The sequence below is a fragment of the Larus michahellis genome, chromosome 6 (assembly GCF_964199755.1).
Source record: "Larus michahellis chromosome 6, bLarMic1.1, whole genome shotgun sequence".
Lineage (NCBI taxonomy): Eukaryota > Metazoa > Chordata > Aves > Charadriiformes > Laridae > Larus > Larus michahellis.
The window spans coordinates 57,422,787-57,436,848 of NC_133901.1; the positions used below are offsets into that span (position 1 = coordinate 57,422,787).

The 14,062-nt window shown below is 58.4% G+C and overlaps 1 long non-coding RNA gene across 1 annotated transcript; it reads left to right on the plus strand.

The window, feature by feature from the left end:
- Positions 1-149: 149 nt before the first annotated feature.
- On the plus strand, positions 150-13,857 carry LOC141744734 (uncharacterized). Its single transcript, XR_012587541.1, has 5 exons — positions 150-286; positions 1,165-1,220; positions 11,701-11,849; positions 11,971-12,029; positions 12,701-13,857. It is a non-coding gene; the product is annotated as an uncharacterized LOC141744734 (long non-coding RNA).
- Positions 13,858-14,062: the final 205 nt, after the last annotated feature.

Below are 14,062 nucleotides of genomic sequence, written 5' to 3' on the forward strand. Positions count from 1 at the left end.
AAGGGCTCGGGAGCCTCCTCTGCCCCGGGCCGGCACGTCACGGCGAGGAGGGGCCGGGGGCGGCCTCGCCATTGGAGGGAGGGGGAGGCAGAGCCGGCCCCCTGCCCGGCTCCGGCCGCCCGGCCAGAAATAGCAATGTATTAAGGCTGCTCTCGGGGAGGCCGCTGCCCCGCCGAGCGCCCCGCCGGCCCGGCACCCGCCCGCCGGGCGCGGGGACCGTGCGCCGGGGTCCCCGCAGAGAGCCGCGGCCGCCGCCGCCGCGCCTCCCAGTGCTAAGCACGTGTAGGTAGGTAGGGACCCCGGCCCCGCCGCGCCCCGCTGGCCCCTGCCCGCACACGGCCCGGCCCGGCCCGGTCCCGGCGGGCGCGAACACGTGCGGCCCCGCCGTCCCGGCCTCCCCGCCCCGCCAAGCACGGCCGCCCGGCCCCTCAAGTGCCGCCCGCCGCCCAGGACGTGGCGCGGAGGGGAGGTTCGCCTCCGCCGCCCCGCGCTCCTCACGGAGCCGACGGCGGCCCCGCCGTGCCGGGCGGACCGTAACCGTGCGACGTACACCTAACCGACCCGCTCCGCATCCCCCGATGCCCCCGCAGATCCCCCCCGCCACGGGCCAATCTGCCGCCCGCCCCGGCTCGCTGCAGCCGGTGCGCAGCCCGGGGGAACGCGCGCTCCGCCGCCGCTGCCGGATCGGGCCCCGCAGCCCCGCAACAGCCAGGCCCAGCCGTGCGGGGTCGGGCCGGGTCTGGCGGGCATCCCGGGGCCGCGGAGGCGCGGGGCTGGGGCGGGGAGCGCTACCCCGCGCCTTTCGGTGTTTCTATTCGTTTTCTTTCGTTTTCTTTCGTTTCGTTTCGTTTTGTTTCGTTTCTCCCGCCGGTAACGGGCGGCGAGCGGCTCCGCGGAGCCGCCACGCCGCCGTGCCGGCGGGTGACGCACCGAACGAGCCGAACGAGCCCCTTCCGCATCGCGAGTCCCCCAACCCCTGGGGGCACCGTCCGAGCACCCCGCTGCGGCGAGGGGTTCCGCGACCCCCGCGGAGGCTCCCCGCGGACTCTGCCCCCCCCCCCAGGGCTCAGCGCCGCCGCGGCGCGGGGAACGGGCGCACCGAAGGCGGGGAGGAGGGTCCCGGGCGAGACATTTCGTTGTGATTAAAATCTTGCCGCCCCGCAGGGCTCGGACCAGCGCCGAGGCGAGGCCGCGGGGAGCCGGGCGCGCACGCCGGGCAGGTGAGTGTCCCGGGGCCGGGGCTTCGCGGGGTCTTCCCAGGCGCTTCTCTCGGGTCGTTACCGTCCGCCGGCTCCGCCGTTTACCGGCTCTGTCGGTGCCCTTTTTTCCCCGGCTCCCGCCGCTCCACACCGCCCCGGAGAAACTCATTTATCGGCGGCGCAGCCCGGGACGGAAGCCCGGGCCCCGCACACTTCGCCACAGCTCGGGCGTTGCCGCTCCCGCGGCGGGGCCGGTTCCCGTTTCCCGGGGGCGCCGGATCGTTCCCACCACGCCGCTTCAAACCCCTCGCCATAAATCGCGGCGGGTCGGTCTCTCCTTGCCTCTCCCCGCCCGCTGCCGGTGCCGGCCGCCTTCCTCCCGTCCCGAGACCGCCTGGTCCGGACGGTGGACGGGGAAAGGCGCTCGCCGTAACCAGGCCCGATCGGGGCCCGGCTCTGCTCCGTGCCGCCGGTGCGCGGAGAAGCCCGTCACTGCCTCGCTGCCGCGGCCCCGATAACAATTATCAACAATTAGCGCCTTATCGGTGTTACACATCCGCCGCCGGCCCGGCTCGGCCCGCTCCCGGGGAGGTGCGGGCGCGGAGGCCCAGCGGCAGAGCGGCGGGCGACGGGGGCTCTGCACCGGGCCGCCCTCCACGGGAGCCCCCGCGGCGGCCGGTCCCCGCGGCGGGGAGAGCAGCGGCAGGGGCCGGTGCCCTCGGTGGCGGGTGCAATGGGGGGAATGCCGGGGCACAGCCCGGTGTCCGCCCGTCGGCGGGAGCAGCAGCAGCCGCCGTGCCGAGGGCCCGGCCCCGGGCCCGGCGGGGTCTGGCTCGCCTGGCGCCATGGCGCTGCCGCCCGCGGCGGGATCCCGGACGGGCCGAGCGCCAGGAACGGCCTGCGGGCACGGAGAGCCCGGGCCAGACAGAACCGGTGCTTCGGGACGTCTTCTCCCGCCGGGACCCCCTCAACCGTGCCGCCGCCGGCCTTAGAAAATGCTGGGAGAACCCACGCCCCGCGGAGGGAGAAAGCCGCGGCCGGGCCCCCGACACGCGTGGGAGCACCCCGGTGTTATCCCGGCTTTTCCTGCGGCCGCCTCGTCCCCCGCCGGTGCTCCCGGTGCCTTAACACAGCCCGCACTTTCGCAGCCTGCCGGGGCCGGATCAGGCCCACTTCAGCGGGACACGAGCGGCGATTTCCCAGCTGGGGATGCCGAGGAAACGGGGAGCTGCTCGGGCCCGGCCGTACCCCTCGGTGCTCGCCGCCCCGCTACCGGGGCGGCGGGGGCCGAGGGGCACGGCCGGGCCGGGGCGAGCGGCTCGGGGGGAAGCACAGCTCCGGTACCTGCCGGCGGGTGTCAGCCCCGAGATGCGGCTTGCGGGGCTTTCCCAATCCGGCTGATCTGGGGTCACCGGGCTATTAATGGTTATTTTATTTATATCATTAGCGGCGTCCCCTGAGCTCTGTTTACAGCGGGGCCTTGTTGTCCCGGCCGCTCCTGCGCTCTGTTTAGACAGGGGATTATTGTAATGGATGGAGCTCGCCGTGCGGATGCTGCAGCGGAGCCAAAAGATTCCCCCACCACCACCCCCGGGCCCGGAGAGGGGGGAGCAGCCCTGCAGCGGCCGCGCACATCGCGGCTGGCGGGCAGCCCCCCACCCGCCCCCCTTCCCCATCCTGTCCCGGGGCCCCGGGCGCAGGCAGCCCGGTAGCAAGCGGCCGCAGCCGGGGGCCTCGCTCGGGGCGATGCTATCAAGCCCCAGGGTTGCTAATTGCTCCATTAGTCTCGCGGGTGCCGAGTGCTGGAGCCGGCCCCGCGCTAATGGCCGTAAACAAACAAACACGCTTAATCCGGCCCTGTCTCCAGCCCCGCTGCTCGGGGAGCCCGACGGGGGACGGCGGCGCGGCTGCGGGGGAGGCCCCTCGGCGGGCGGCACCCACCTGCCCGCCGCCCCGCGCATCCCGGAGGCCCGCGGACCGGGGCCGGTGGGGGACCCGCGCCGCCGGGAGCTGCCCCCCGCGCCCGGCTCTATTTACACAGAGCCTGCCCTTGTGTAAACGCTGCGCGCCGTGGTTTATCTCAGGGCCCGTCTGTTTCTCGTTCTCTGTCAGCAGCGCCCGGTGAAGGATGGCCCTTTCCCAGTGGCTCGGCCCTGATTTATGTGAGAACCGCAGGGCGCCGGGGACGCCCCCGCACGACGGGGACGGCGACGAGCCGCGGGGAGGCGGCGGGTCCCGGGGCAGCGACCCGCCGACGGGGCCGACGGTGGGCAAGCGCCCGGCCCGTGCCGGCCTGTACCGGAGGCGGACACCTGCCAGCTGCGGGGCCGCCCGCCGCGAAGCCCGGTCCGGCACGGTACGGCACGGCACGGCACGGCGCTCTGCCCGCTCCCGGGCCGTGTTCTCCCTGCACCGCACCGGGGAGCTCCGGGGGGAGCGGGCACGGAGCAGCCCCCCCCAGTAGCTCCCAGCCCACGTGCGCATCCCCAGCACACCGCATTTCCCGGGGTAAAGGACAGCTTTTATCCCGACCCCACCACTTGCCCAGGAATGACTCTTTTTTTTACAGCTTTTTGAATCTAAACGTTATCTTTATTCCCCAGGGGAGCACAGGGCTCCTGCAGGCCAGGGAGCCAAGTCCAGGCAAGGGATGCTGCACACTCGTCCAACAATGTGCTGTCTTCATCTCCCTCTGTCCTGTCCCAGCCCTGCGAGGGCATGGCCGGCACCGTCCTGCGCACTCGGGTTCGCCGGCTGACACCTACCTCCACCTCTCAGGGTCCTGGGGACCCCCTGGCTTGGCTTTGCCAAGAACCACCCATGTAATGCCAATTTTTCTTGAGAAATCCATCACCGCAAATATTTTCTTCAGTGTTTTCTTGCTCACCTGGCACTGGCTATTTTACTTTTGCTTCACAGTTCTTGCAGGGATGTATGGCTTGGAAATATGCCCCAAAACAAAGCCTTGGTGAGAAATGTGTTTTCTGAGGGTCAGACCAAGACTCCTTAGCATCCTGAGAAACACATAGGTTTCCAAGGTGGGAGCGTGATTTTGGGGGCACCAGTAGCTGTGTGCAATGTTCAGTGCTCAGCATTTTGGAGGACAGGAGAGGGTGATGCAAGGATGCTGGTCATAGCATCAAGGGGAGCTCGGTAGATTTGGACACCAAACGGAAGGCTGTCTTTGATTTCAGTGCCCGATGGGCCTCGGAAAATGAGGCTGACACATTGAGCTCGATGAGAGCCAACTTGTAGGAGCAGGTAAAGGTCATTCCACATCTGAGGCAATGCAGGATAGGAAATGTCAGTGCCAAGGACCCCCTCCTGCCTGCTTTTATTTGGCGTCTCTTGTGCACAAAGGATATCCAGGCTTCACAAAGCCACCCTGCTGCACAACACAGCCCCGCGGCTGTGGACGTGCAGAGGGTAGCAAAACACCTCTTCCTCTGGAGGAGAAGCTGTCATAAATCACAGTTTACTGCTCGTGTGATGAGGAGGTCCCGTGTCGAGGCTTCTGCTGGCGGACACCGCCGGGGACACGCACACGGTGCCACTCGCGCAGAGCAAAACCCACAGCCTTTCTAGGAGCGCCGTTGCTCCGTGCCTCGGAAGCCGCTGCTGTGTGTTTGTGCCCGTGAGGTTAAGCAGCAAGGGCTGAAATTCATCCTTCGGCAGAGGCCCAGCATGAGGCTCGCTCCCCGCTCGCATCCACAGGCCTGCGTACCACTTGCATCCCATAGGGCTTAAGTGGAGCCTAAGTGGACCCCGGGACTTGCGCTGGCGGCCTGCCCGGCGCTGGATTTCAGCTCCGAGCCCAGGCCTGCAGCTCTGAATCATGCACATAATCCCGCTGAGGTCAGCAGGTTTCATCCCGCTCCCACCGCAGCCCGCGGGACGGTTCACACGAGAGTGGCAGGGTCAGTCTCTGTGTTTGCCTGCGCCATAGAAAATGGAACAATTAAGATTAAACCAATTAAATTTTAACAGGTCTGGAAAGCGTTTTATTACATAATAAACAGGAGGGATTAGCCGCGGCGGGCTTTGCTGGCGGAGCGGTTCCTCACTGTCCGCGGCGCTTGGTGTTCCTCTGGGCTGGGGACCTCCCTGCGCAGCTGCGCGCTGGCTCCCTTTCCCGTCCGGCGCCTTCCCCCGAAGCATTCTGGGTGCAAAGGCTTTTCTTAGCCTTTTCTAGAAGAAATTTCGCAAGTTATCCGGTGGCTATTTCCACAGGCGTCCTTCAGGGAGAGGGGGAAGCCCTCGTGCTTCTGTCCAGGCGTGCTGGTGAGGAGGCGAGCAGCCCGGCTGGATCTGTGCGAGGTGGTGACACATGTCTGGTCTTGGAAGCAGAGCTGATAAGTTCCTCTTGTTTAGGGCATCTGCCCGGCAGCCAGTCCCCACTTCTCTCCCTGCTTAATCAAGATTCCTTCGGTTGCAAGCAGGGCTTGTTCCCGTGCGGGTGAGGCCATCCTGGGCACGGCTACCCCCGGAGCTGGCAAATGTGCGCCAGAAATGGCACAGGGCTGCGGGTTTGGCAGGGTAGCTTGGGGGTAATTGGACTGAAAAAGGATGGAGAAACCAGGTTGGGCAGAAACTGTGCTGCAACCTTGGCTGAGCACAAGTGGGGCCACGCACAGGCAGTTGCCTCCCCATGGCACTCGCTCTGCTGGCATTTCATCGATAGGGGCTACCACGGGCTCTGAGGGGCAGCCCCAGGCAGGGGCTGTTGCCTGCCTTCATCTTCTCAGCAGGGTTGTGCACAAACATCCCCCTGCCTCGCCACAACCTGCAGCTGGGGGCTTGGGAGGAAGACAGGGGCTGGGGAACCTCATCCTTTCTGTCTCCGCTGGGTAAATACAGGACAAGAGCCTGGCGGGCTCAGCCGAAAGGCGTTTTGCACACTGCTTCCAGAGGCCACCACGGGCCAGCTTCCGACGCTGCAGCGGGTTTTTCTCTGGAAGTGGGAGGGTTGCGGCGGGTGGGGGCTGTGGTGTGTTCAGGGGCAGCGGAGGCAAACAGGTCGCCAGCCAGCTACTGTGCCTGGAGAGGTTAACGCTGGAGCGTGCGCTTGGTCTGCGCACTTCTAGTAAACACCCGTTCTTTCATTTTCCTTTAAAATACTTTTCATATTTTGCCGGGGCTGCTCGTGTTGCTCCCTCCTGCGACAGCTCCTCGCCGACGGCCGCTGTATAAATAGAGCAGCCCCTGGGTCCCACACGCAGGCGGGCAGGTGGGAGATTTGAAAGCTTCTGTTAATAGTTTATCTCTGAGTCCGCCTAATGAATTCTCGTCGTAATTACTGCGAAGAAATTGTTAGTGTATCCCGATGATTCAGAACTTTCTAACAACAACTCTGGACCAAATTATAAACTGTTTTTCTATCTTGGAGTGGAGACTTGAGAGAGGATTCCTAATTGTTCTCGTCCCCTCAGGGGCCAGAGCTGGATTATCCCACACAGGCTTCTCTGCAGACTTGTTTTTAGTCTATCGGTGGGCTCTCTGCCAGACTGAAGGGATGGGGAACTCAGTTTTCCAGATTTAAATCCACCCCCCTCCACCCTTCCACTCCACTTACACCTCTAAGGAAGAGCATGGATTAGAAAGGATTTGCCCTTATGGGGTTTTGGTTTGAGTTTGTGAAGATCTGTCCTTAAAAGCTTTGCCATTTTTTTTTTTTTTTATCCCCACGTAAACCTGACTCCTGGCTTTAGACCGGGAATGGGCAGAAGTGAGGGGCTGAGCTTTTCGGAGGAGAGCAGAGGTCTCCCATTTCTTTTAAAATACCTGCCTTTAAATGGCATTTCCTCTTAGAGACAACCGCTTAACGTGAAGGACAGGCAGGTGGGGATGGGCGAGGGTGGTGTTTTGGGAGCAGAGCAGGGCTGGACCCCTCCTGCCATGGTTGCTGTGCTTTGGCCACATGTGCAAAAGGCTGGATGGGTCCAAGGCTCACCCAAAACATGTCCCTCTGCCAGCAGGGACAGGGCAACCTGGGTGTCTTGATGTGGCTCCTGACTTGTCCCAGTGCTGTTGATGTCCCAGCGCACTGGAGGCCACGGGCATCCCAGCATGACTGGGATGCTCTCCCCAGGAGCCCACCGGTGTTCTCCCCCAGGACCCCTCCTCCACTGGGAATGACCCGTGCAGTGCTGTCGTGTCAGGCCAAGGCGCCGGGGCCATGGTGGATGTGGCCAGTAGTTAGCACGGGGCCAAGGCAACTCTTTCCCTTCCTCGTCCTCCCCATTCCCAGGGAGGCAAGAGGCCACGCTGCTGGCCGTGCTCCGTCCCATTGGAAGCACTGACGCCTGTCTGGCTGCCGGGACACCCCACCGTCCCCGTCCCAGGCATGTCCCGGGCAGCAGCGAGTGGGCACCGTGCCGCGTCACGGGGCCACCCGGGCCCCGGCGCCCTTCTCCAAACATCCCTCCCGCCGCGCGCCCGCCGTACCCCTGCGTCCGCCCCGCGCCTCCGCCCTTGCTGACGGCGGGGAAAGTCGGAGCCGTGTCCTTGCGCTGACCTTCGCCTGACCTTCCAGTAACGCTCGAGAAGCCCTCGGAAAGGCTTTCTCATTGTGCAGCCCCAGGGTTTCCAGGGAATTAGTCAGCAGGCTGGAATTGTGCTCTGTGTATGTGACCCCCCCCCCCCCCACCTCCCCAGCTCCCCGCTCCCCCCCGCCTCTCCCATCGCTGGAGCCGGACCGGTCCAAGAGATATGTTGCCAGGGTGACAGCGAGGTGTGATGGATGGACAGAGAGTGGCTGTGGAGTGGCAGGGCCGCTGGTCAGTAACCCAGGGCTGTGTTTATAAGAAGGAAGAGGCTGTTTCCTGGAGCTAACATAATGCAGCTCTAAAAAAGGCAGGGGAAATACATCATGCGAGGGGAGCGCAGCCCTGGGAGGGGAGGGCCGCTGGGGAGCCCAGCACCAAAGCGAGCCTCCAGGTCAAGGTGCCTTTGACAAGGGGCCTTTTTTATAGGCCATTTGCGTGAGAGTTCGCTGCTGTTTCTCTGCAGCCCTGACAGCGGCTCAAGGCCCAGCCGGGGTTTGGGGAGGGTCTAATCTAAACTCGTCGCTTTCCAGCCCTTCGCCTGCAGGACCCGCTGATTTATTTGGAAAATAAATAACCGTCCGCTGACTATTGTTTTGTCGCTGCGGAGTGACAGTTGTGTGTCCCCCCCACCCCCCACCCCTCTGCATGGGTCCCTGCCCTGTCCCGCGGTGGACACTCGGAGGTGCATGGAGACGGGGAAGGACCCCGGTGCAGAGGGAGCGAGGGGACAAGCCCGCAGCCCCCACCTGCCCTCGCCTCACCATGAGCACCGATGCTCGTAGCCACCATCCCTGCACAGGCTGAGGACCCAGGACATCACTCATGGAGCTCACGGTGCCTGGGCCGGGAGCTGGGACAGAGTTGACCGTCTGGAAAGACGAGGGGACATCTCACCCTCCTTCCTGAATGCCAGCCGTAGCGGTTTTCCTCCCTTTAGCCGCACTGCGGGTGTGCGAGGTCCTCATGCCTGATACAAGCATCCCCCCCGTGGGGCTGGGGGCTCTGCAGCCCCCCACGCCTGCTGCTGTGACAGCTATGGGGTCGTCCTCATGCCTCCTGTCATCTGCAGCCACGCACCCTGGCGTCACCCCCCTCCGGCGGGGGGTCTGGCCACAGGAAAAGCGACAGATCGCGGTGCTGCAGACGGGGGTTTTCGCTCCCTGGGCAGCAGCGCAGGAGCTGAGCCCCCCAGGTGGGCTGGGGCATCGCCGGTCCCTTGCCCCACTGCTGGTCCCGGTGCTCTGCCCTGCCCGCATCTCCTCTAGGCCTTAATCATCCCGGCTAATGAGAGAGCAGTGCCCCAGAAAATAGCTCCTGATTTTTCCCTACAAAAAAAAAAAAATATTCTAATTAAAGCAGTTCAGAAAAGAACTTCACAGAAAAAGTTGGGTTTTTTTGGCTGTAAGTCCCATCATTTTCTATGTAGGCACAAATTGCTTCTATTACAGCTGAAAAATTATTGACATTTTGAAAATCTTCTCTTCTTTCCTCTCCTATTGCTTTTATTCTTATAGCCCTTCAATAGCTGAGCAAGTGATATTGCATTTAAGGTTTTTCTTTTTTTCTCTTACAAAAGTGCCAAAGCTTTGAGAAGTGTCAGCGTAGGGAAGAAAAGATGAGAAAAGAGAGGAGGAAATCTAGTGCGAATGGCAGGAGGACTTCAAGCAGCTTCAGGGCAAGGGAGAAAAAGAAGACAAGGAAAACATGAAAACACAGTGCTTCCAAATTTCGAACAGCTTTCTGGTTTAGGAAACGGAAAGAAAAAAATTGTTAAGACTTTTTGATTTAAAAAAATTGAAAAGTTAAATGAAAATGGTTTCCGTAGAATAGTTTTCGAACTAACTAATTTTGGTCAAGAAAATTTTTTTTTATTTTTATCCCGAATAATTATTATAATTTATTTTTCTCAATAATAATAATAATAATAATAATAATAATAATAATAATAATAATAATAATAATAATAATAATAATAATAATTCTACCTCAATATAATAATAAAAATCCTCAATTTCCACCTTTCTGGCAAATATCTGGGTTCAGTCGTGTTCTCACTGGTGCGGGAATAATTTTTTTCTTTCAAGCGGAGCCTCATTTTTGGCTCAGGTTTTTGCCGTTCCCCTTTTTTCTCCAGAGGAGTGCTCTGTCTTCGGCGTTGTTCGTACTTCCTCTACTCTTAATTCCTGCAAATACTGCCACATACACAAATTCCTCAATGAGTTCAATGTTAATCAGCAAATAATTTTTTTTTTTTTGCAGCCCAGCTTGATTGCTGTCTAAAAGCCACTTTCTAAATAAGTATTTGATGAGTATTTGTATATTTAATGTTTGCATTGTTCTAAGTGACTTTTAACATGAGGTTCTCTCTCAGCCGCTTTCGGTTCAAATTAGCATGTTCACACGCACTTAACGTTTGAATTTTGGGCTGGGATTTTATACAGCTGTATTTGAATGGCTTTCAAAAAAAAAAAAACAATCCATATTTTGGAGTTATTTGGTTTTCTCTGACATATCTGTCGCAGCTGCTGGTGCAGGGGAAGGCGATCCGTACTTCTGTAAGCACCCCCCCCATGCCGGCAGCCCCGGGGCAGCGCTGCCCGTCCCCGAGCAGCCCCAGCCCCTCTGCGGGGGTGTCGTGGACTCTGAGATCACCCCTCGGCCTGGGCTGCTGGGTGTTTTTTATTAAAACACTGTTTATTACCGTTTCCACAATGAGTTCTCCGTGGATTTCCATCGGCACCCCCGGACATGTGCTGCCGGCGTTGAGGGGGGAAAGCAGGGCTGTCCACGGCGGGGGCCCATCTTTCCAACGCTGCAGATTAGGGCCGCCTGGCTCCTCTGCGAGCCTCCCCAGGTGGCCATGATGTTTCTAAAGGACTTGTCCGTGTGCCGCAGTAAGCTCATTAGCTAATTCCCTTATTACGCAGCATCAACTGAATGAAGCATGTGTGTTTGGGCTTCCAGGCAGCCCCCTCTCGCCTTTCTCCCCAGCTTGCCTCCTTACTCCCTTCTCTTTGTTTTAGCTAAGACGGTGGGTTTTTAAAAGTCCCCTTGGCTTAGCCATTTTGGGCTTATGCTCGTCCCTCCCTCGCTGGTCCCGGGGTGCCCTCAGCGATGGGGGCTGCTGGGGGCTGGGGCTGCTGCAGGCAGGACCCTGCTTGCCCGCCGGTGCCGTGCGGCGCTTTCGCCTCTGCCAAAGTGGCTTTTCGGGCCCGTTCACATTTCCCTGTCAATCTCCGAGCCCGTCTGGGCGAACGCGCCTGGGGTTTTACTCAGACAAAGCGACGCACAGGGAGTTCCCTTGGAAGGAGGTTGCGGCGTGAAGCCTCCATGGCGGGATGCTTCTCTTTGAGGCGTCGCCCTGGGGTTTTTAGAGGGTCGATGGGCTCTTGCATCTTGTTTGCAGAGAGACGCCAAGCCCCTTGCTGCCCACCCCTGCGGATGCTCCCCCGGAGCCTGGGGGTCAGAGCCCGCGGGGACAAGCCTTTCACCCCCAAACACAAGGATCCTGAGGTCCCTCATCCCTCACTGCCTGCTCCAGGAGAAACCCGGTCACAACCCCTGCCCGGGGAAGAGGGACGGACCCAGCATCCCACCCTCTTCCTTTTGGGGGGCCACACGCCGCAAAATCCACCTCGCGCCGGCGCTTTCCGGCCCTCTGTGAGAACGTACAGTTTGTGGCTCCTTCATTGACTTTGAAGAATGTCCCTTTATTCACAATGTTATTTCCTTTAATCACTGTGAGGTTGCAGGAAATCTTCTTGGAAAATTGTTTCAGATTGGCTGGAATCACCGTACTGTCGCAGGGATGGAAAACTCACTTGAACTTGTTTTTATTTTACCCTAAAAAGTCACTGTCCCCAGAAGGTTCAGATAAATTTGGATAAACATGTGAGTTCCGAGGATTTAGTTGTTGTTGAGTAGTTTTTTTCCCCCCTCCTTTTTTTTTTTCCCAGATGAACCTCTGTGTCTTTCCAAGTTCCTGAGCTTTACCCAATACCAGGGGTGCAGAACTGAAGGAAAAATGGGACATTGGCATAAACAGATTGAAGACAGGCAAATACACCATTAAGGGACACAACACGCGAGTACAGATGACAAAGCGGTAAGTGACAGCTTTGGCCATTAGCTAAGAGCCAAGCCAACTGAATTTTCTTCTGCTTGAGGATATCTATGCTGGCCAATATGGGAAAAAAAGATGACGTGCTAAATCTTGACTTTTGCAGGACTTTAGTCCCACTTCCACATGAAATTCTTGTGAGCAATGGAGAGAAACATGATCTAGGTGAGTGTGTGGCTCTGTGAGAGGACAACTGGCTGGAAAACCGTATGGAAAGGGCAGTTTACCAGTGCTCAACCCTCAGAGAGGGTCTGGTCTGGGTCCAGGGTTAGTCAGTGCTTTCATCAATGATTTTTACCTGCAGCACCAGTCTGGTGGGGCCCGCAAGAGCGCTTGTTTTGAGAAACTGGAGAAATCTGAAATAAAGCTGTCGATGAGAACAAATGTAAGGCTTTTCTATGAGCTGGGAAAAATCAACATCGCAAGGACTAGCTGGGGAATGAGCAAGGTTGGTCTGTGGGAAAGTCGCCGGAGGTGACAGTGGGTCCCGCAGGGAGTGTGAGCCAGCAGCAGCCCGAGCGAGAAGAGCGAAATCAGGCTGGGACATAGAAACAAGGTGTTTGCAAGACACCTGATGTGATCCCGCTGCACTTAGAAAGTGTTAGCCGGAGCGCTGAATCCCACTTGGGGCTCAGCGTTTCAAGTTGCGGTTCTTGGAGAAAGCCCAGGGAAGAACAAGATCAGAAATTCAGAAAACATGACATACTGGAGAAGGCTGAAGGACCAGGGTAGCTTAGTATCAAGACAAAAAGACTGCGGGGAAATAAGATAAAAGTCTTTAAATGCATAAAGCCCTGCTACAAAGCGCGAGATAATGGGCTATTCCTTGTTTTCAGGGTGGGTAGAAGAAGAAGCCATAGGCTCACCCTGCAATGACTGCGGTAAAGAAGATTAAAACTCGTTTTTCTTGGGAGCCGTCTTCACCACTAGAGGCTTGTTTTAGGAAGAGTTTAGACAAAAGCTCCACCAGGAAGGGTTTGCCTCATCTGGGGGCAGGCAGACAGGCTAGGTGACCTTTCAAGGGCCTTCCAGGCTTATTTTTTATAATTCTGTGAATACAGATACTAAAAAAAGAGAAGATCATTTTGCCTCTAGCCAGTCTATTCGGGACTGGTCCTTGCCAGGTGTGTTTTGCTTCAGCTGTGGATGTCGCCCAGGTTTCCATTATCTCCATCAGCTTTTTTTGTTACTCGCCCCGTAGCATTTTTTTTCTTTCCATCGGATTTTTTACCCATTTCTGTACATCTGTGTGGTTTTACTTTTCCTGGAATGGCTATAAGCCTTGTGTGGTCCCCCCGCCAAGCTACAACCTTCTCTTCCTCACCCAATGGACTGTATGGCTATACATGGGATCCAAGAGCATCCCGGGGCGGACCCCATCTCGCTCATGAATTTGCCTGGTGACAGACTCCCGGCGTTGCAAGCTCATGTCTCGCTCGTGGTTTCACTCCCATCGCAAGGCCCCCGTGGGTCATCCGTGGGCTGAGCGTTTTTCTTTTCCTCAGACAGACTAGCAACTGATGTCCCCCTCCGTCTGCGGGTTTGCAGAGGTCGTGCAATGGGAATTGCTCTCTGTGTCTTAATAACACAGTGTGCTTTTACTCACGATGTTTTAAGATCGGAGTTAGTCATTAGATCACCTATGCTGATTTCCCCGGCAGCCTGCTCTCGTTACTCTTTCTAGATCCAAATAACTTGGGGTTTCGCTAATGCGCAAAAGCATCTGGTCTGGAGGAGCGCGGGAGTTCATTGTTTGGTCTTACTTAAACACTGATGGTTAATCCGACGGCTAATCAGCATTGCTCAGAAAATGCATGTCGTATTTCTTATGCAGGTTTGTCTGGCTTTTAATTTCCAGCCATTGATTCTTGTTCTGCCTTTTTTGGCTGGAATAAAAACGCTTTAGCACACGGTATTTTCTTACTATGAGAGTACTTGTGCATAGCAGTCAAATTTCCTAAGCTTTTTTAAGAATAAAACAGGTTGAGCTTGATTCTGTCACTGTGGGGTGCGTTCTCCTGCCCTTCTGTCTTTTCCGTGGCTGTTTTCTGCACCCTCTCTCATTTCACAGAATAATTTTGGCCTCAGGAGCTCTGGCGGTACAGCCCGCTGGTCGGGCCTTCATCCATCGGATTTTGGAAATGTCTGAAGATGCAGATCCCACCACGCCAGCGCTCCAGTTTTAACCCACCTTGTGT